Here is a 22,901-nt window from a genome sequence, read left to right as displayed (position 1 = left end):
TAAGAAAATCTATGGTGAACACTTTTTTTTTGTTTTTTTTTGTTTTTTTTTTTTTTTTTGGTTATGGTGAACACTTTTGAAAGTGTAGGTGATTTTTATTGTTTTGTTTCCTTTTTTTGCAAGAAGAACAATTATACTTTGATATATTTTTTTAAACTTTTATTTTGAAATAATTTTTAAAAAAGATTTTATTTATTCATGAGAGACAGAGAGAGAGAGAGAAAGGCAGGGACATAGGCAGAGGGAGAAACAGGCTCCCTGCAAGCAGCCCGAAGCAGGACTTGATACCTGATCCCGGGGTCATGCTCTGAACAGAAGGCAGACACTCAACCGCTGAGCCACCCAGGTGTCTCTGAAATCATTATAAATTACAAAAACGTTGCAAAAAATAGTTCAAAGAGCTCCCTCATATTCTTTAAGGCATTAACATTTCTGAATCATTCTGACAGTAAGTTACAAATGTGATGCTTCTTTTTCCAGTCATATATCAGTGTGTATTTTCTAAAAACAAGGAAACTCCTAAATAACCACAGTACAGTCTCACATCAGGAAAATAACATTGATCCAATTTAATCTAACGAAGTCCACTGGTGAATTTTACACCAGTTATGCCATTATTGTCATCTATAGGTCTTGGATCCCATTAAAGATCACCTGTTGCATTTAGTTGTCTCTTAGTGACTTTTAACCTAGGAGAATCTACTTTCATAACCTTGGCATTTTTGAAGAGTACACACGAGTCACTTGAATTTCTCTCAGTTTGCATTTGTCTTCTGTTTCCTCTTGACTTATATATTTATGTAGAAGAAGTGCTGCCATGTTCTTATTGTATTATTCTCACTGTATTATATCAGGAGGCAACATGAGGTTGGTTTTCTCCATCACCAGTTTTTACTTACGTGAACTTTTGCCAGTTGATTAAGATGGTATCTTCCAAGTATTATAGCTGTCATGTCTATTGGTAAACATGCTGTTGTTATTAATTAATAATTAATAATAATATATTGAGAATGAATGAATATTTTGGGGACATACATAGAGACTCTGTCAATATCTTGTTCCTCATCAAACTTTTACTCACAAATTTGAGCATCCATTGATGATTCTGGCTTGAATCAGTTACAATGATGGTTGCAAAATGGTGATTTTCTAATCCTATCTTTTTTCTTCATCTATTAGTTGTATCCTACTGGTAGAGCTTTCCTTTCTCCTTTTTTTCTTTCTACCACCATGAACTCATTGATTTCTGTTTTACTCAAAGTTTGCAACTTGTTGCTGTCATTATTTATTTTGATGCTTATATTGTTCTAGATTTGGCCAACCCTCAAGGCTCCTATATTCTTTTGACATGTCTCCATAATTCTTTAAGTACCTTATTTTCTTGCACAGCAAATTATTACAGGTTCATCCACTACACCATGGAGCCATAGTTCCTTTCAGTGGAAAATGGTATTTAAATATCAAAGTTCGAGTGTTAGGTGTGTTCATAGCTACTGTGGTACTATTGCATTTAGACTCTCTCGGGGGACAGAACTAGGAAACATATCAACATAAACACACACATATACCTATACTTATATTTTTCTTTTTATCTATGTAAAGTACAAATTATTTCATACCATCACCTCTAATTTCCAGCCACATTACTGGAGTTTATTGCAATCTTTCTTCCTTTTATACGTGTAATTCCCTTCTCCAACAGTGAGAAAACTGCCTACCGAAATCCTTATGTATTTATTTGTTTGCTTAATTCCTGGTGTGTAAACTAATCTGTTGGCCATGGTAGCAAAAAGTGTGGGCTTGTTCTAGGAAGTTAGTTATTTTTTATCATTTTTAAAATAGATATAAATTATATTTATAATATAATGTATGTTATATTAAAATTATGTACAAATTATATATATTAGAATATATATGTGTCTGTGTGATATATATACAAATATATGTATATGTGTGTAATTAAATATTTTACATGAAATGGAATATAATGAAATAAAATGTTTTTCATATGTATATAAGAAATTATATATATCACATATTAGAAAGCCCATATAGTACATAAAATATATCAATATAAGCAAATACATATAAAATATCTGATTTTATATGTATGTTTTCCCCTAGCTTTACTGAGATATTACTTATATAAAACATGAAATTCAAGGTGTACTATGTGATTATTTGATATATATTGCAAAATAATTACTATAATAAAGTTAGTTAACACTTCCATCCCCTCACATAATTACTACTGTTTTCGTATGTGCATAACTATGACAATTTACACTGTTAACAACTTTGAAGTATAATACAGTATTGTTAATTGTAGTCACCATGCTATACATTAGATCCCTAGAACTTATGCATCTTATAACTAGGTTTGTACACTTGATCAGCATCTCCTCATTTATCCCACCCTCTGGCAACTACCATTCTACTCTGTATTTCTATGAGTTCAACTTTTTTAGATCCCACAGTGAGTTCATACAGTATATATGTGTCTTTCTCTGATTTATCTCACTTAGTGTAATGCCCTCAAGGTCCATCTATATTGTTGTAAGTAGCAGGAAAATGATTGCCTTCTTTTTTGTATGGCTAATAATGACTCTTCCTGTGAAAAATGCCACTGAAATTTTGACAATAATTTTGATAATCATAAATGTGTATATGTGTGTGTGTGTGTGTGTGTGTGTGTGTGATCCATTCACGTGTCCATGGACACTCAGGACATGTTTCCATGTCTTGGCTATTGTAGATAGTGCTGCAATGAACATGGGGATGCATATATCTTTTGAGCTAGTATTTTTACGTTTTTTTTGGATATATATCCAGAAGTGGCATTGCTGGATCAGTTGCTAGTTCTTAATTTTTGAAGGAAACTGCATATTGTTTTCCATAGTGGCTGTACCAATTTACATTTCCATCAACAGTGTACAAGAGCTCCTTTTTCTCTAGTTCCTCGTTGATATTTGACTTTTGTCTTTTTGAAAATAGCCATTCTAACAAGCATGAAGTGATATCTCATTGTGGTTTTAACTTGCATTTCCTTAAAATTAGTGATTAATGATGTTGAACATTTTTTCATGTACCTGCTGGCCATCTGTATGTCTTCTTTGGAAAAATATCTATTCAAATCCTTTGCCCATTTTTTAACCGTTTTTCCCCCTATTGGATTATATGAGTTCTTATACATTTTGGATATTAACTCTTTATCAGCTAGATGGCTTGAAATATTTTCTCCTGTTCTATAAGTTGCTTTTTCATTTTGCTGACTGTTGCCTTTGCTGTGCAGAAGCTTGTTAGTTTGATGTAGTCCCACTTGTTTATTTTTACTTTCGTTACTTGTGTTTTTGGAGTCATATCCAAAAAGTTTTTGCCAAGCCCAATGTCAAAGAGATTTTTCTCTGTTTTATTCTAGTGATTTTACCACTTTGTGTCTTATATTTAAGTCTTCAGTACATTTGGAGTTAATTTTTGTGAGTTGTATAAGAGAGGGGTCCATTTTCATTCTTTTGTATGTGAATATCCAGCTTTCCCAATATCGGTTATTGAAACGACTATCCTTTCCCCACTGAATATTCTCAGCTTCTTTGTCAAATATCCATTGACTGTATATGAGTGGGCTTATTTCTGGGCTCTACATTGGTCTATGTGTCTGTTTTTATGCTAATACCATGCTGTTTTGATGACTATACCTTTGTGAAATCAGGTAGTGTAATGCTTTTAGGTTTGCTCTACTTGCTCTATACTGTTTTGGCTATTTGTTTTGTTTTGTTTTTATCGTACCATGTACATTTTAGGATTCTTTTCCTACTTCTGTGAAAAATGCTATTGGAATTTTGACAGAAATTATGTTGAATCTGTAAATGGCTTTGGGTAGTATGAATGTTTTTACAATATTAATTCTTTCAATCCATGAACATGGGATATCTTTCCTTTTATTTGTATCTTCTTCAGTTTCTTTCATGAGGGTCTTGTGATTGTCACTGTATGAATCTTTCACCTCCTTGGTTAAGTTTATTCCAAAATATTTTATTATTTTCAATGCTACTGTATCAAGGGAAGCACACAGTAAGGCCTTTCTTCAGTTGCACCTGGAACTCACTGCTTATATTTCCACATGATTGTTCCCTTATGCCTAGTCCTCAAGAAACTGTTGGTCTCAGAAATGCAGAGCTCCCCAGAGGAAGAGCCCTAATAACCACCCATCTCTCAGTAAGCATCCTATTCTCGAAGTGTTACAAACAGCTGCAGCCAGCTCTACAAAGATGCTTAAGCCAAATGCTAAACCCGGGGAAGGAAAATTTTTATATTTCAATTTTAATAAATGAAATAACTGGCGTATCCACTGAAATTATATTTTCTTCACTAGGTTAAGTGTGGTTTCCCTAGGTTGCAGGTTTTCTTCTTGGTTTTAGAGGTACCACTTCATGACTTAGCCCAAGGTAATACATATATCTGCTTGTGTACTGTTCCCATTAGGCAGAATGGTAAGGGCGGGACTTATTTCATCAATTTCTAGTGCTTAGCAGAGGGTCTAACACATGGCAGGTGCTAATTGCTGCTTATTGAATGGAAGAGTGAATATATTCATTAATCAGTATAGAATGATGGGAAAGGAGATATACCTCGGGAAGAAGACTTTAAATTTCAACCTCTGGGGGATGCCCGGGTGGCTCAGTGGTTGAGCATCTACCTTCGGCTCAGGTCCTCATCCAGGGGTCCTGGGATCAAGTCCCACATCTGGCTCTCTGTGAAGTGCCTGCATCTCCCTCTATGTCTCTGCCTCTCTCTGTGTGTCATAATAAATAAAATAAAAATCTTTTTAAAAATAAATATCAACCCCTGGACCCACATGGATGAAGACAGCCCAGGTCACCCATCCTTAGAAACCTTTAGATATTTTATGTCAAATTTTTGTTTTCCTGGTAACACAATACAATTCAAGAATAAACCTTGAATTCTTTCTTGATAATGATTACGTCGATATTGCACACCAATCCATGGTTGCCATCCAGCACCAAGAATCTTGTTCTCTTTTCACCCGCAGCTTCCTGAGTTTTTAACTAAGTGTCTGATTTCAGAAATCCCACATTAAAGAATGTTGTCCGTTCAAGTCACCCTTTTTCATTTTTGTCTTCAACTTTTTTCTTTCTTTCCCCAAGAATACCCGCAAGAGTTAATTTTTCTTGAAAATTCTTTTGTGGTGTTCCAGATGCGAATGATCATAAACCATTCCAAATGCAGCACGTGGTGTAAATGCTGAATCGATAAAAATGACGAGGTTAGCCACAATATCCCTGACGATCGCGGTGGCCCGTTTTAATTTAGAGGGCGCCAGCTACATTTAAGCGATTCAAAGCTCCCGGAGCAAACCCCTCCGGACCTGGAATCCCTAAGACAACCCTGACTGACGCCGCTGAAGTTTCCAGACGCGGCCAGCTCTCGAGACCGACAGGAGGAGACTCCGCATCGCTGAGCCGGGCTCCCAGTTGTCTGGGCGGCACCTAAACTGCTAGGAATTTCCAGGGTTTCCCTTCCTCGGGCGAATCACAGTCTGCAGGGTCCGCGGCGCTGGGAGCAGGTGAGCCGGGCGGCGGCTCCCCAGGGACGCGCGCAGGTGCTTCGGCCCCGCCCCCCCGCCCCTCGGCCCCGCCCCTCGGCCCTCGGCCCCGCCCCCTCGGCCCTCGGCCCCGCCCCGCGCCGTGCAGCTCGGGGGCTCGGGGGCCCAGGTGCCGGCGCCCAGGTGCGCGCGGTCCGGGGCTGCAGCTCCGCTCCACACCCGACAGCGGGCGCCGCTGCGGCGGTTCGCGAGCGGCGGAGCTGAGCGGCTTCGCGAGTTGGGGCAGCTCCTGCGCCCGGCCCTGCTCGCGGCGAGAGCTCCGCCCGGCTCCGGCTGCCCTCCGCTGCGGGAACCGGCGGGCGCCGAGGGGGCGGACCGACCTCCGCGGGCCCCGGCGGCCCGGGGCGGGCGAGGCGGGCGAGGCGGGCGAGGGCCGAGCGCCGGAGACCCCGAGCGCCCCGCGCCCAGGCACCATGCGCCCCGCCGCGCCTCCTCGCCGGCGCCCGGCTTCGCTCTCCGCTCGCTGAGCCCCGCGCTCGCCGCCGCCGCAAGTCGCGAAGACGCGGCGGGTCGCTGGAGAGCCGCGGGGAGGCCGCCTCGGACGTCCCCTCCGGCCCGCGGAGGCTGCGGCCCCCCGTCCCCGGGGCTTCTCTCTAGCTTTACCATGAACCTGGCGCGGGCTTGGCTTTAGGAGAAATTCAGAAGCCGGAGGGCGAGTCAGTGCAATTCTTTGGTTGCTAAGGTAATTGTAGTTGTGACAAAAACGGGCAAGAAACAAATGGGGGGAAAGATGTTTTAAGGCGGTAGCTCCCCCTCCCCCCCTTCATCTGTGTTGATTTCATCTGAGTCCCTGAGTGTGGACGCTGTCCATTTCAGATGCGTGACAGGTGTCGGAGCGTGTGTATGCGTGTGTGTGCAGTTTGGGACTGTAGAGGCACGAGCTTACATAAGTGGTTAGGCAAGCTGGCGTGCGGACTTGTGTGGGATGGGTGCAGGTCTGCATATAAATCATGTTCCCGGGTTCTGGTGCCAGGCGCGCACTGACTGGGTCCAGCGAGCACAGGGTGCGTGCTCTTAGGTACCTCCAGTCTTAGGACTTTGTGATAGCAGGTGGGGCACCTTTACCCCAGAAGCAGACGTTCATTAAGTTTTTCTCTGGAGAAGCTCGCCCTTTTGCAGTTTGGAGGAAAAGAAAGCAAGTGGTGGTGAGGTGTGGAGGGCAGGGGGGGGGGGGAGGTCAGCCCTTTGGGACCTGCTGCAGGACAAGCAACGGTAAGGTGTTCACGCTCTTAGGGCGACAGCTAAACTGCTTGCACGAAGAGACCCTATCTACCGCCACTGTCAGGCTGTAGACGTGGCCCGGGGGAGACAGAAAAAAGTGACCCAGAAAATTTAGTGTTGTTCAGAATGGAAGCTGTTGCATTTAATTTTAATTTTTAAATTTGATGGAGGAGGAACGTTATTTCTTGTTGAGAGGAGCGGCTTGTCTGTGTTACAAATCGAAGGTATTTTGGGGCTTGTTGGCTTGGGATTGTTCCCTCAGCATTGATCAATGCTTAGAAGCTGGGTCTGCCGGTACTTTTTAATGAATACCTTTTAGCAGCCCCAAAGTAAGACTGCAGAAATAGGCAGCCTTAGGCAAAACCCGCACATCGGACCCTTTTCTCACCAGAGGGGGATGAGAGACGGAAGAATGAGAACTAGGCTTCTAAGTGTCTGTAGGGAGTTACAGACCCAGCCACAAGTTTGTGTGCGTTCTGTCAAGAAGTGTTTGAAAGGGGACTGTTAGGTTTAGCTTCATGTTAACCGCGGAGCCGTCTGTAGATCAATTTGCGTAGGCAGGTGGGTAATTATATGGCGTGGGAACTGGGGGTTGGAGACACTTTCTGAGAGTTGTACATTCTTTATGTTATTTATTATTACTAATTTATCAATTTTGCAGTGGGTGAGACTGCTCTGTGAAAAAAAGTAAGCAGAGGACTGAGGGAAATTTAAGGCTCTTTGGCGGATGCCCCTGTGTAAGTGAAAGCTTGCATGCTCAACAGCCAAACCCAAGATAATAAGTTTTTTCTGAGTTCTCTAATACTACTGTTAAGAGAATTGTTGCATAAGTCTGGTGATCTTAGATAGTATAAATGTTGAGGTTTAATATATTATCCACCCCCCCCCCGCAACTCATTCTTTCCTGAAAGTGTCTGTAAATTCTAGAAATGTCAGCTGTTGTGAGGTATTTTGGTAAAACAGGTAGCCGCTAGAATTTCCTTTTTCATAGTCATCACATTGGTTAACTTAACTTTCCTGCCTCATTTAAAAGGCTTAATTAACACTCACTGAATTTATTTTGCTCAGAGTTTCAGTAAAACAATGCTAGCTTTTCTTCAAGGGAATGAATTTGTCTTATCAAGTGAAATTACAGCAGTGCTTCTGCAGCAGAAATGTCTCTTTAAATGAGACGGTTCTTATTTATTTATCTACTTATATATGGCTCACTGAGTAAGGTAACTGATGTAGATATTTTTTAAATGAGCAAACATTTCTTGAGAAAGAAAAACATTTTTTTAAAGGGTATCAAGGACAATGAAATTTGCCAGTAATTTTGGATGCCTTTTTGTCCACAGGGACAGAATTTTATATGAAAGTAGGATCACTCTGTTTCTTATTTCTCTGATATTTTCCCGTGCATTTTATCCCCTGAACTCCTAAGACATTGCCAGGAATTGCTGAACATTCTGTTTTGTGCCAGGGGTTAAACATCAGGGCGGTATGAGTAAGGAGCTATGTGTCACATCAATGTTTTTCAAAAGGGATGCTCTCAGAGATTTCAATAAATGTTTCTTTTAGCTTCACAGTTAGCTTATCTTAATTCATAGTGCTTTGAACCTAGGAAAGCATTTAACCTCTTCATTTTTAGTGCCTGCTGGAAGGAATGTATTTACAGAATTTCATCTTCATCGTAACATATGGCATGATATAAATAATTACTACACACAGTATCCTGCTGTATGGAGAGAAATGGAATTACAAAATAAGCCTTCATGTTGAGTGATTTGGAGGTAACATTTCAAGAAGCAGTTTTACTTTTCTTCTTGATTACCAAAGTAATATACAACCATTGGGAAAAATTCAGAAAAATACAAAGAAAAAAGATCGTTTATAATTCTCCCCTGGAAGGCGAACCACAGTTGACACTTCTGCATACTGTATATTTTTCCAGATTTTATTCAGATCACGTTATTCATTGTATTTTTATACTTCTCTCCCCCAGCCTCCCAATTTTCAAGTCTTGTAAATGGAACTTGGATGTGTAAAAGGTTTGGGAAATTACTGCTAGTTTACTGGATGGTTTCAATAGATCAGTTTTAAATTTTTGTTAGTGGTCCTTATTTTCAAAGACAGTAGTTTCTCTTCTGTTTTCTTTGCAAAGGGAAGGTTTTTTTCTTTGGGTTGGTAGTCCTTGGGGTTCCCCATAAGATTTGGGGATTAAAGCATCAGAAAAGAAAAAGGATGTTGGCTATATGTAGAGTTGGGTGTGTGTGTGTGGGGGGGGGCAGGTAACTGAGTTCCAGTTTCAATTTCTCCACCTCATGTGGCCTTTGGTCCATGGGCTTCTGTTTCCTCAAAAGATAAATGAAACTTTGAGATTTAGTTAATAAACTATCATACTTGTTATTTTGACATTTGATGACAATGATAGTTGTTTGAAGCGGACTTTTTCAAACACAAATGGCTGAGGTCAACCCCAGAGTTTCTGATGTAATCAGGTCTGGGGTGGGGCCTGAGAATTTACATTTCTAACAAGTCCCCAAATGATGCTGACTCTGATGGTTTGGAGACCACACTTGGAGCTAGATGATGAGCTCTTTGGGGGCAAGAATCCCCTTTTCACTTTTCTTTGGATCCATCTGCCTTGTACCCAGCAACGCACCTGCCAGTAGGACCTCAGTAAGCATCGGTTGAATCAATATTAGTTTTAAAAATGGAGAAAAACTTTCTGAAATAGTCAAGATGAGAAAGATAATCACCCAGAATTTGGAACCATTAAGTCTATAGTAAGAGCAATAATCAGTCATGAAACCCAGTTCTTTAAAGTGCAAGGAAAGCAAAAGTGCTTATAAGTAGGCCGTTAAGATGAACATTAAACCTAATGAGTTATCTTAAATAATAGCTCAGAGTACCTGCTTGAAGTGTTACAAACTGCAAAGCTTATGAATGCTTCACTGTTGCCTTCCTGAGACCTAGAAGAGGCAATTCATTTCCTGCCACAGGTACATTCCCTAAAGGGTGTGTCTATGTGTGTAAATTCACTATTAATTTTCCTGGCTACCAAAACAGAAGATCAAGGAAGCAATGGCCTAGATTCCTGCCCCCGACCCTGTCCAAAAGGTAGAGCAATGCTTCTTAGAACATGGCAGAATGGGGACCTAAGACTTAGAAAAAGCATTAACCTACATAAGTCTACAACACTGCTCAGTGGCAGCACCAGAAATCAGACCCAGGCCTGATTTCTGACTGACACCCAAGGATATTCTTCATCACTTCCCCCTACAGACAGGACACCGAGTGAATGCATTTGATGGCCTGGAGATTACAGCTGGCTGAAATACCCCCCCATTACAACTTTTGGTCATCCTTGCGTGGCTGCTTTGTGACTAGAAAATTAATCCTTCTACTTAGGTCTTAGAAACATAGGGTGTAGACAATCTCCATTCGTATGGATGGAGAGTTAAAAAGTGTAAATATTTGAGTAGGAACAAAGTAGATGTCACATCACCAGGCTATCCAAGTGAGTTGTGAGATGCACGGTCTTGGCTTTTGTCAATACTTAGTAAAAAAGGAAAAGTCATCTTGAAGTTTTTGCATGGTAGAGTTCTCTTATTCACTAGTATCTGCTCTACCCAGGAAACTATTTCCTTGCCTGGAGGGATGCACACCTCAGGCAAAGCCCTCTGAGATGAGCACTGCATGAACCTGTGTGAATGGGATGAAGTGGTGACAGCCCTTGGTCACCTGTACCGGGCTTCCTGAAGACCTGGCCAGCCCCCCGAGCCCAGAGACCTGAGACTGATGGGTCTTAAAGTCATACAACAGGCTATTAAAAACCCTGTTGATGGTGTTTCTGAACGTCAATTTCCTCATCTACCAGACAGGAATAACCAAATGCCCCTGGAGGCTGAGTGGTAGGGAGGAAACGAGAACCTGCTGGCATGCTGCACAGAGGAGGCACAGTGACGCCAGGAGGTGGAGCCTGTCACACCAACTGCCTATTATGTAATAATTTTGATTAGAGTTGTTGGTTTGCAGCCCTGGGAGTTTCTCGGGTGTAATCTGAAACCCAGCTGGGTACAAGGAGGGCAAGGGGACAGAGGAAACAGGTCACTTCTGAATGGTAGGTGGCAGGTTTAATTAGCAAGGAAATTTACATATGAGCTTTGTCTGGAGCAGCTGCAAGATAATAGACCTCTATACTGTATTGCCTGCCTGAGTCTTAAGGTTTTTATAGCAGCCTTAATGGGGTCCAGGTAGGCATTCAGTCTGGAGGGAGTTCAACAACACCTTATTCTCCCGGGGCTGTGTCCTTGCAGAAGGCTCCCACTGTGGGAGCGGTGGGCAGAGCAAACATTCCAAGGACAAGAGGGCGTGGGGAGCCTCTGAGTGCCCAGGTCCAGCTCCTGGGTCACCGGGTGGTCACGTCCTCTCAATGACCTCCTCCAAAGTGAATCTCTTGGGAAGTCTGTATTTCAGGGTAATGGTTCCCTCTTCTGTTCCTGGGGACTTGCATTTGAGGCACTCCCAAATCCCTTGGAGAATCTGCTCCATAGTTCTAAGAGTGGATTTGAGAAGGCTCATAGAAAACAAGTGGCCCAGACACTAGGTGGAGAGGGTGGAATGGGAAAGATCTGCCTCTGCAGTCGCAGAGGATGAGTCTGTTTCCTCAAGCCTAAAGGCCTCTAATGCCCACCGGAAGAGACGTGAAAATGAGAGACTGCTGCTGCCTGGCTGTGTCTCGTGCCAGATTGTGAGCCACCCTTGAAGCACCCTTGAAACACCTTGCGGTGTTTTTCGTCTCTACCCTTGGTATCTCTTACGTGTTTGGAGTAATAGGAGTTTGGTGAACATTTGTAGAGTTATTGACTTGTAGAGTGGCAGCTCGAGGTGGGTGAATATGGGAGGGAGGATGAACAAGTATTGGTAGAGATACATGGACTAGTCTGGGTGCAGGTGTGTGGGCAGGTGCAGGTGTGGATACAAGGTGCAAATGGTTATTACCCCCATTCTTATTGTTTACTTGATTTTGCCTGGCTAGATAATCTTGGATTGATGATATACTGAAGTCCTCATCCTGGTTTGTACTTACACTAATATTTGTCTCACCCACTGTCTGTGGTCTGCATTTTTTTTTTAAACCATGATTTTTATCTTGGATCCCACACAAGGCCACTCACATAGTATATGCTTGAGAAAGCACTTGTTTTTCTAAATAAAAAGTCGCCAGGCCTACAAAGCTGTGAATCTGTCTTAAAGTAGTGGACTGATAATTCTCAGCACTTGTAAAGCTTTTGTAGATCACAGCCTCTTAGCAAGAATTAGGTGCTATTACTCCCATTTTATGGACAAAAGACTGAGGCTGAAGAAAAGGTTCAACCACATGCCATATGTTAGATAGTTATTGAGTAGAGGGACGCTGGGAGATTTATTTATTTTTTTTGTAGATATATATTTTTTATTGGAGTTTGATTTGTCAACAAATAGTATAACACCCAGTACTCATCCCATCAAGTGCCCCCCTTAGTGCCCATGACACAGTCACCTCATTCCCCTGCCCACCTCCCCTTCCACTACCCCTTGTTCATTTCCCCGAGTTAGGAGTCTGACGCTGAGAGATTTAAACCCAAATCTTATCTCACCACAAAGTCCTGAGTCTCTCTGACCTATGACAAAGTGGGGGATATACAGAGACCTTACCTTTCAGATCATTTTACTTATCTTGGAGAGATATTAGAAATAAACAGAAAATTTACAATGAAGGATGTTAATGACAGTTTAGGAGAAAATGCATGGAATTTTATAAATCAGATTAGATAGCAAATAGATAACAAAGCCAGTAAGTACAGTTCGGTGCAGAGGGAGAACATTGTATGATCAGACCTAGTAGAGACAGGCTTTGAGAAATAGGTGGAAATTTCATAGGTGAAGAGAAGGATAACAGCAAGCTCTGCAGGTAAAGGTGTTGATAATTGGTGAGTAAGGCAATTATTGTTTGCTTTCAGAGTTAAGGACCTATGTTCCTGGAAACATGGGGCCTTCTGACCCAATTTTGATAGAAATATGGGTACCAAACAACACTTTCATTTTTTTCTAAAAGCAAACCAAGCCACCCATGTGTGATGATGAATGGCGTGTGACACTGAACGTCAGGGCTGGGAAGGTATCAGGGACAGGTGAGGACTGTGTTAAAGCAAAGGGTATGTATGTGCTGCTCAGAAAGCCTTGTTGCCATTCATTTTTAGTCACTAACAACTCATTTCAATTAGAAAAACATGTAGATGTACATTGCCCAGTCCAAGCCAAACACTTGTTTGAGCTAGCTTTGTTTTTCATGTTTGTGACCTCTCTAGGAGAAAAGCAACTTGAAAAAATGTCCAATGTATTTTTCCCTGAAGCTGCTATGTAAGTGCTACAGTATTCAGATTCCAAACCAAGCAGGAAGATGCCATTATATCATTTTGCTGACCATACATCCTAAAACAAAGACTGATTCAGCAGCTGGTCAAAATAGAAAGGATGCATTCCCAAAGAATAAATTTATTGATTATATTTTAGATTTTTTTTTTTTTAGGGGAAGGCACTTTACCTTTTAGAATAGATAGTTTAGGGGCTTGGCTGCTGGCTGGCTTCTGCCGGAACCCCAGGGTCTGTGACATTGCACAAAGTAGCTCAACACTATTGATCTGCATTCTCCCCAAATGAAGAATAGGGCTGAGAAATTGTGAGTGCTCTGAGGGCATTACTGAAAGAGAGATTGTTCCTGGAAGTCTCTGGTTCAGGCAGCATTTAGTTGGGGTGAGGGTGGGGGTTCTTCCACTAGGGCACAGTTTGTCTAAGGTCTCTGCTGTTCCTCCCTGCTTTTCGCCTGGCTTGTCCTCATCCGCAGTAGGTCCCACTACTGAACAGCCTTTTCTAGATGATGATTAATGAGGTATGACTCCTGTTTTTGAGAAGTTTAAAATTCTGTGGAGGGAGAAAAGAGAACCAGAATGTGGTAAGACAAGCACATGTAAATGGGATGGGGGAGAGATTTACCAAGAGATTTCATGGAAGATGTTGGATGGGTGAATTGGACATTTGATAACCCAGGGCTTTGTGGCCTGCAGAGATGGGGGTGGGGGATAGAGTTAGCAAGGGTATGCTTGAGGCATTTCAGTGTAAATAAAAGGACAGAGATGAAAAAGTGGGCAAAGAATATCCCCCTCTTGAGAATCAGGTCCTTAACAACCCTTTAGGCAGGACAAGTCCATGTTAGTGAACTTGGAACTTAAGGGGATACAGGGATAAGGGAAATCTAGATGGTAAGCAATATTGTTTAATAAATATTTATGTTTACTGAAAGTAAAGAGAAACCAAAGTAGATCCTGAGTGACGTTTTCTTCACGTTCTGTTGGTAACAGAGAGTGTGTCATGGTGAATTTCTAGTTGCTATTTTTCTAAGAGGTCACTCCCCTGCTGAAATGCTTGTAATGGTTTTGCTTTATTAGAGTCAATACACAATTCCCGTGCAAATAAATGAGTACTTACTTCCCTGCACGGTGTCAGGCTGTCTGTCCAAACATTCAATACCTTTTAGACTTTCCGACTGAGAGCTTGACCGCTGACTCCCAGATCTTCCTGTGGCTCAAGGGTAAAGTGGATGAATCTGGGATAAACCTCATTTAACTTGCTTGGCAGAACTGATTAGGAAGTTCTCAGATGTCTCACCCCAATGCGTAGGGTATTTAGCTTCGTGCCAAAGCATATGCTGTCAATTCCAGGTTTTCATTTCTTTGGCTTCCTGTAGCTTTCAAAAGCTTCTCTGCAAAAACCGCTTCCCCTGCCTGCCATCTGCCTTACAACCTCCCTCCCCCACTTTACAAAAATCTGTGCCTAAGCCCCAGTTTCTTGTATTTTCTAATCATCCATACCAGGAATGATGTGTTGGCTATCAAATGTGTGTTTGGGAGTAGATTGGTTTAAGTTGAACTTGGCTTATTGGTAATTCTTGGATGGGGTATGTTTCCCGGGGTTGAGATTGGACATGCTGTTGGCCATAGGAAGATGGACAGTGATTGGACAAGACTAGAAATTCAAATTGGGTCCAGTCTGTTGGGTACTTGAATGCCACATACATACATAGTGGTGGGGGTGATAATGGAGATTCAGGGCTTTCTGGCTTATAGAAAAAACCTGAAAGAACTGAATTAAAGCAAAATTTAAACCAACTCAAGAAAAGGAATTTATGTGACTCATACATCTGGGAATTCAGGCATGGCTGGATCCAGGGACTTGAATGGGACTGTCAGCATTTTTAACTTGATACCTCATTGTCTTGACTTCTTCCTATGGTGACACTAGAGAAAAAGAAGATGGTCTCGCATGTCCATCTACTAATATCCTTTTCACACTGTCCCTCACATGAAAGGGGTGTTCTTTTTTCCAGTGTCCTTATCTTGGTCTCCAGGAAGGATCCTGATTGGTCCCGATCGTCTAACTTGATCCAATTAGTATGCCCAGTGATACAGCATACTCTAACTGGGATAGATCATGGGCCCATCTTTCCCTCTAAGAAGCAAATTCGAGAGCAAAAAATATACTGGGTAATAAGAAGCAGTAGCTGTCTCAATCTTCTAACCTGGTTGAAGGACTTTGGGTTTCATTTACTAGACGGTAGAATGAAAGCAGAGTATTTCAGCCACGATTTGAAAATTGTGAGATACTTTGTGTAAGAGTTGGAAAATTTCATTATCCAAAATAAAGCTTTTGGATAATGTGAAACATTCCCTCAATTGTGTGTTTCTAATCTCGTTTCCCTTCTATACCAGCTTTCTCATTCAAGGATTACTGCTTCTGATCTATAGCTGCTGCACAGATGCCAGAGCAAGTGTGTCTAATGGTGACAGACACCACCTCTGGCTCATCCACCATCCCTGCAATCCTGCAGCTCTATCACTTTTTGCATTGCTATACCTGAGATAGCTCAGGTGCCCCCTTGAGAACAAGAGATGCTGTATCTTTCTCCCAGAATATTTGCACTATTCTTCTTTAAACATACAACTTTAGAGGGTAAGACATTCACAGAAAAGCACATAAATCATTGCTAAATACATTTTCAAATAGTACATACGTCCATATTTTCACTCCCAGATCAAGAGAGAGAATATTACTGTTCCCCTGGAAACTACCTCATGTACCCTCCCAGTAATTACACCCTCTCTTTCCCCCATTGTAACTACTAAACCGACTTCTAATACCATGGTGTTCCAATTTTGAAAGTAGATGAAATATACATGGAACTTTCGATATATGTATATACCCCCTTTTTTGTGGCTTCTTGTGCACATTATTTGAGAGAGTCCTCCACATTGTGATGCGGAGCAGTAGTTTCTTTTTATTGCTGTATAGCAGTCCACTTTGTAACATTTTCCAGATGGTTCATTCATCTACTATTTTTTGATGGGCATTTGGGACATTTCCAGTTTAGGGCTACTATGAATAATGCTGCTCTAAACTGTTTTGTGTGTTTTTTGGTGTACATGTGAATGCATTTCTGCATGGTATACCCCTAAGACCAGATTGCTGGGACTGCGGTATGTATGTCCAAATTTAGTAAGTTCTTACAAAGAGTTTTTCTAAGTGGTTGTACCAGTTTATATTCCTGTCATCAGTTTGAGTGTTTCAGTTTCTCTACCTACTTGTCAACACTTGGGATTGTCAAACTTTAAAATTTTAGACATTATGGTGGGTACGTAGTGGTGCTTCATTGTGGTTTTGATTTGCCCTGGTGACTAATGGTGTTGTGTCTTTCTAATATTTTTTTGGTCACTTTTGTTTAATCTTTTATAGTCTCTGTTCAAGTTTATTGCCTATTTTAAAATTGGATTGTCTTTTCCTTATTGATTTGTAGGAATTTTTAAAAACAAATCTGAATACAAATATTCTACCCAGTTATATGTATTTAAAATATCTTTTATTATTCTGTGGCTTGCCATTTGACTCTCTTTGATTAGGAGATCTTGCTATAAGTGTAATTCAACTTGCTAACCTCTTCCTTTATGGTTATTGTTTTCTGTGACTGCTGAAGAAATGTTTGCCTACCCTAAGGTCATGAAGTTATTTTCCTATTTTGATTTGTAGAAGCCCAATTGTTTTGCCTTTTACCTGTAGGTAAAAGATCCACCTGAGGTTGATTTTTTTTTTACCTATGACATAAAAAAGAGATCCATATTTATTTTGTTTTCCACATGTATATCCAATTAACCTCCTATGCTACGTATTGAAAAGTCTCTTCCACAGCTCTGAAAGGTCATTTCATTATAAATCAGGTGATCATTTATACGTAGACCTCTATCTGCTTTCTAGCACCTTCTATTGTTCTTTTTTTTTAATCTTTTTTTTAAGATTTATTGATTTATTCATTCAGAGAGAGCGAGAGAGAGGCAGAGACACAGGCAGAGGGAGAAGCAGGCTCCATGCAGGAAGCCCGATGTGGGACTCGATCCTGGGTCTCCAGGATCACCCGTCCAGGATCACACCCGGGCTGCAGGCGGCACTAAACCGCTGCACCACCAGGGCTACCCCACCTTCTATTGTTCTATTTGGCTATTCTTATTCTGATACCGCACTGTCTTAATATAGCTCAATAAGGAGTCCATATCTGATAGCATATGTCCAGTTTTGTTCTTATTTAAGAAATGTCTTATTCTTAGACATATGCATTACTCTATAAATTTTAAAAGCCTCTTTTGATGGGATTTTGATTGGGACAGAATTAAATCTCTAGCCCAATTTAGGAATAAGCTAATGTCTTTTTTTTTTTAAGATTTATTTATTTATTTATTTATTTATTTATTTATTTATTTATTTATGATAGAAAGAGAGAGAGAGGGAGAGAGAGAGAGAGAGAGAGAGAGGCAGAGAGGCAGAGACACAGGAGGAGGGAGAAGCAGGCTCCATGCCGGGAGCCTGACGTGGGACTCAATCTCAGGACTCCAGGATCGCGCCCTGGGCCAAAGGCAGGCACCAAACCGCTGAGCCACCCAGGGATCCCCTAATGTCTTTTTTTTTAAACTAATGTCTTTAAAATTTTGCCCAATTTAGGAATAAACTAATGTCTTTAAAATTTTGCCTCTTTCAATTCATTAATGTGGTGTATCCCGTCAATTATTTAGATCTTTCATCTCTGTTCTCCATGTAGTAAAGGTATGCACATCTTTCTTCAGATATAGTTGTAGTATTTGAAGTCAGTTGATGCTATTATAAATGATAGCATTTTAAAACATATTTTCTGGTTGTTAGTCTGTGGTATACAGAAATACAGCTGATTTTTATTTATCCAATGACTTTCCTAAATTCACTTATTAATTCAAATAATTCTGTGTAGATTATTATGGAATTTCCATGTACACAATCAAACTACCTTCTTCCTTTGCAGTCTTCCCTTCCTTCCTTTCCTTTTATTTTCTTGCCTGTTGTGCTGGCTTAGACCTCTATGATAACACAGAATAGAAGTGGTCATAGCAGGCAGCCTTGTCTCATTCCTAATCTCAGTGGGAAAGTTTTCAAAGTGTGACTATTAAATATTATGGTTGCTATGTTTCGTAAATACCCTTTATCAGGTTAAGCAAGTTCCTTTACTTTCAAAATTGGCTAAGAGTATTTTCATGGATAGATGTTGAATTTGACTACATGCTTACAGAGTAGTTGCATGGAATATCTGGCTCACCTCTGCACTTCCCTTTTCTTTTGGATCTTGGTCTCACATGTCCTCTTTGCCCCGGGAGCTCTCCTTTTTCAAATTTTATCTGTCTTTTCTAGTTCTTGAGGGTTGTTCTGTAATAAGGTAGCCGCCGTCCCCCCCCCCCCCCCGTAGGAAGTGGTACATGCTAATTGTACTGTTTTTGTCTTCCATCAAATACAAGTAAAAGTGTAAGCAGCCCTAGAAACCTATTCAATTGTTATTTCTTTGACCTATATTGCTTCTGCCTGATGAGCTTCCTGAATAGATCTTTTTTCTTTGTTTCTTAAATCTTGCTATCTCCAGAAGAGAAAAGGGTATTACTGCTGCTCCAAATGTAGGCAGTCTGGAGTCATAGAATAGATGCACTTGATATTTAAATGCCTAGTTTTGGGGTAAGAAGATACCGATTTTACCTGTTTTAAAAAAGAAGAAAGAAAAAAAAATCAAGGAATATAACTGACATTCTTAAAAAAAAAAAGCCAATAGGAGTGCCTTTCTTCTTGGGTCCCCTGGGAACACGCACTCCTCTTTATTTCTTAGTCATCCCCTTCTTGTGTATAAAAATTGGCAAAGCTTCTCTGTCACTCCTACTTCTTCCCTGGCAGTGATACAGTCTTTATCATGTGAAATCAGAGAATAATAAGCATTGCTTCTGCAGTCCCTATAGTCAGTAGTATTAGACACAGTGATCTTAGAGCTCATACTAATAAAATGTAAGTTCTCTCATGTGGGAGGAAAGATCCTTGGAACCTGAAGACCTAAATTTTAATGCTGCCTCTATTACTAACCAGCAAGATGACGTTAGAATATGATTTGATCTCTCAGACTTTGGGTTCATCCTCTGAAAAATTAAATGATTGGGCTTGTTCAGGAAACAGGAAGTTTTTTATGAAAAGGATCAAAACAGTAAATACTTTGAGCTTTGTGGGCCATATGGTCTCTCTTGCAGCTACTCAACTCTGCTGTTGTAGTGCAAAAGCAGTACAGACAATAAGTAAACAAAAGTGTTTATTTATAAAACTTTATTTATGGACACAGAAATTTGATTCTTGTATAGTTTTCATGTGTTAGAAAGTATTCCTCTTACCTTTTTTCAACCTTCTAAAAATGTAAAAACCAGTCTTAGCCCACAGACCATACAAAAACAGTCAGCAGGCTAGATTTGTCCCCTTGGCCGCAGTTTGCCAACCTTTGAACTAATTGATTGCAAAGCGCTATTCCAGAGCTCTGTCTTAGGCCTTAACATACTAATCTCTCTCTCTCTTTTAAGATTTATTTATTTTGAGAGGCAGAGAAGTGGGAGGAGAGAGAAATCTAAGCAGACTCCCCACTGAGTGTATAGCCTGATGAGAGGCTTAATTTCACCACCCTGAGATCATAACCTGAGCCAAAATCAAGTTGGACACTCAACCAACTACACCACGGAGGTGCCCCTGGTATGCTAATCTTTAAAAAAAGTATGTTTTTTATTCTTATCCCTTGAACATTCTTCAAGAATGTCTATTCTTTTCTCCTAAATCAATTAAGAATAAAAAAGGAAAATATTTTATTTTCCCTTTATTTCTTCCTTGATGATGCTTTATTTTTGTAGACCCAAGTTTTTGACTTCTATAATTTTCTCTGCCTAAACCAGCATTTCCTGAAGGGCAAATCTACTAGTGATAAACTTACTCATTATTTATTTGTCTGAGAAAGATGATTTTTCTCTTCATTTTGAAGAAGAATCTTACTAGATGTGGAATTCTAATTTGGCGTTTTTCCTTTCAATATTTTAGCTATTTCACTCCACTCTCTTGCTCTTCTGTGGTTTCTGATCAGAAGCCATCTGTGATTCTTGTGCTTGTTCCTTTTAAGGTAAGAGTTTTTTCCCTGTGGGGTCTTTTGAGATCTCTCTGTCTTTGATTTTTTGCAATTAAATATATACACCTAGGGTTTATATATATATATATATATATATTTTTTTTTAAATTTATAGTGATTTGTGTTATCTGATATTTCTGTGTTTGTGGTTTCTAGACCTTTCTAGATTTATTGGAATCTTTTTAAATTCCAAAAATCTTGGAATGTTCTCAGTTATTATACCTTCAGATATTTCCACTTCTTTCTCTTTCTTCTCCTGGTATTCCAATTACACTTATGTTATACCTTTGGCTATTGTGCCATAGTTTTTGACTATTCTGTCTCAGTTCTTAAAAATCTCTCTCTCTCTCTCTCTCTCTCTCTCCCACCCTCCCTCCCTCCCTCCCTCTCTCTTTTCAATTTGGAAAGTTTCTATTGACCTTCAGGCTCACTGACTCTTTCCTTGTCCATTTTGAGCCTACCAATGAGCCCTTGGAAGGCATTCTTCATTTGTTACAGTGTTTTTGACTTTTAGCATTTACTATTTTTTTAAAGATTTTATTTGTTAATTGATGAGAGAGAGAGAATGAGAGAGAGAGAGAGAGAGAGGCAGAGACACAGGCAGAGGGAGAAGCAGGCTCCATGCAGGGAGCCTGACATGGGACTCGATCCCGGATCTCCAGGATCAGGCCCTGGGCGAAAGGTGGCGCTAAACCGCTGAGCGACCTGGGCTGCCCCTAGCATTTACTTTTTTGAGGGTTTTTTTTTTTTAAAGAGTTTCTATCTCTCTGCCCTCATTACCATCTGCTTTTTCTATCAGAGCCTGTAGCATATTTAATCACAGTTATATTAAATTTCTTGTCTGATAATTTCAACATTTGTGCCCTGAGTCTGGTCCTGATGATTGTCCTTTCAGACTGTGTTTTTTCTTGCCTTATATATGCCTTGTAATTTTTTTGTCAAAAGCCACGCATGGTGTATCTGGTAGTGGGAATTAAGGTAACTAGGCCTTTCCTGCAAGGTTTTATTTAATTTGGCCAAGAGTTGAGCTGTGTTTAACTGTGTATAGCTGTAGCTGTAGGTGCTAGAAACTTCAAATTCCCCTCGTGTCCTTGTTTATGCATCCTCTCTTGACTTTAGGTTTCCCTAAGAAGTCCTCAGAGAGTTTGTGTCTTGCAGATGTTTGGCCTATAATCCATTGTTATTATACTAGAGCCCTGTTGGTGTGGTGCTAGGGGATAAGTGAGGAGGAATATTCTATCATCTTCCAATTAAGAGCAAGAGTGGAGCAATTTCCCTTTAGTAAATATGGCAACACTTCCTCTATTGCAAGAGGAGGGAAGTCAAAGAACATGGTGGTTTAGATGAAGGTGCCTCAAGATGAGAGACTTGCCTTTTGATGGCTTCCAATTCTTCAATGAATTTTGAAATGAGCCTATCAACTGAGACTGTGTGTGAAGCTTGAGCAAAAAGAGTACATGAGCTAGCCAATTCAGATAGGGAGACAGCAAACTCGTTGGGAAAACATCTTAGATTTGACAGGCAGTGTTGACTAATTTAAAGTTTGTGCTCATGAATTTAAAATACAGCCAGTCTGGTTGTGTGATTTCTTCCTCACTCCCACCACAAAGAGTGCACCTGCTTGGGTGTGAGTTTAGATGTTGAGATATGTGGATATTATATGGTGGATATTCTGGGTCCATCAGCATCAGAGTTTTGCCTGGAAATCTGCCACAGAAAGGGCATATTGAGGCAGTTGAGGATGTTTGCAAGGGTGTGACTATGAGTGGCTAAAATGATGGGACTACTGAGAGAAGGATGTGAAGGCAGAGTGAGGAGGAGTAGTAATGGAGGGTAAAAAAACTTATGAGTTCCATGGATTAAATGTCTAAATAAGTTTGAAAAAATGTGTGCAGTGAATGTCAAGTAAGTAGATTGGAAAGAACTGGTAAGTGAACTGGGATTTGAGGTGGTACAGTCACCATTGATGATGGGGTTCAGCATGTGGCCATGTGCAATGGTGGCTGAGGTAGAGGGGTGTAGGAAAGGGTTTAGGTTGGGAAATAAAAGGATGGAGAAACCCACCTTCCAGATAGATCTTTGACTCTGATGTTCAAGTCATTGAGATAGATGAAGGAGTGAGGGATGGAGAAGAAAACCTCTGAGAATGGGAAGCAGGAGTTCTTAGGAGATGAAAAGGCTTCATGGGAGGGAGGCAGGAAATAGTAGTGAGGGTGGGTAGAAAGTGGCATAGCTGGATGGTCTGAGTGCCACAAGTGCAGGAACTTGTGTAAGAAGATGGAAGGGAAATACTTTGAAGCAGCAATGGGGAGCCAGGAGGATGCTTCTCTTACTTCCTGGTTTGAGATATGTGGAGATGAGAACAGCTGGGCTCCAAGGGAGGAGAGTGTTTTGGGGGGAAGCCAGGTTTTCATGAAGGTCACTGAAGGTCGGAGTTCAGAGAGCAGGTTGGAAGGACATAGCGGGCATACTGTTTAGGGAAGAGTTGGA

At 40.7% G+C, this 22,901-nt stretch overlaps 1 protein-coding gene across 6 annotated transcripts in view; it reads left to right on the top strand.

Annotated features, from left to right (window-relative positions):
• The window catches only part of RGS6 (regulator of G protein signaling 6), a 564,384-nt gene that overhangs the window by 14,881 nt on the left and 526,602 nt on the right, over positions 1-22,901 (top strand). The window contains exon 1 of one of the 6 annotated variants that reach the window (XM_055304455.1): positions 6,020-6,305. The exons of 2 other annotated variants lie outside the window; for them this stretch is intronic. The gene's annotated coding sequence lies outside the window, so the exon portion shown is untranslated. Of the gene's footprint in view, positions 1-6,019; positions 6,306-22,901 lie in introns of those variants that run through there. 3 more of the 6 variants (XM_055304452.1, XM_055304459.1, XM_055304460.1) reach the window with 3 other exon arrangements.

This window comes from Nyctereutes procyonoides, unplaced genomic scaffold (genome assembly GCF_905146905.1).
Source record: "Nyctereutes procyonoides isolate TBG_1078 unplaced genomic scaffold, NYPRO_anot_genome, whole genome shotgun sequence".
In the NCBI taxonomy this organism is placed as follows: domain Eukaryota; kingdom Metazoa; phylum Chordata; class Mammalia; order Carnivora; family Canidae; genus Nyctereutes; species Nyctereutes procyonoides.
Note: the sequence above shows the minus strand (reverse complement) of the source record. Positions and strands in the feature narration are given on the sequence as shown.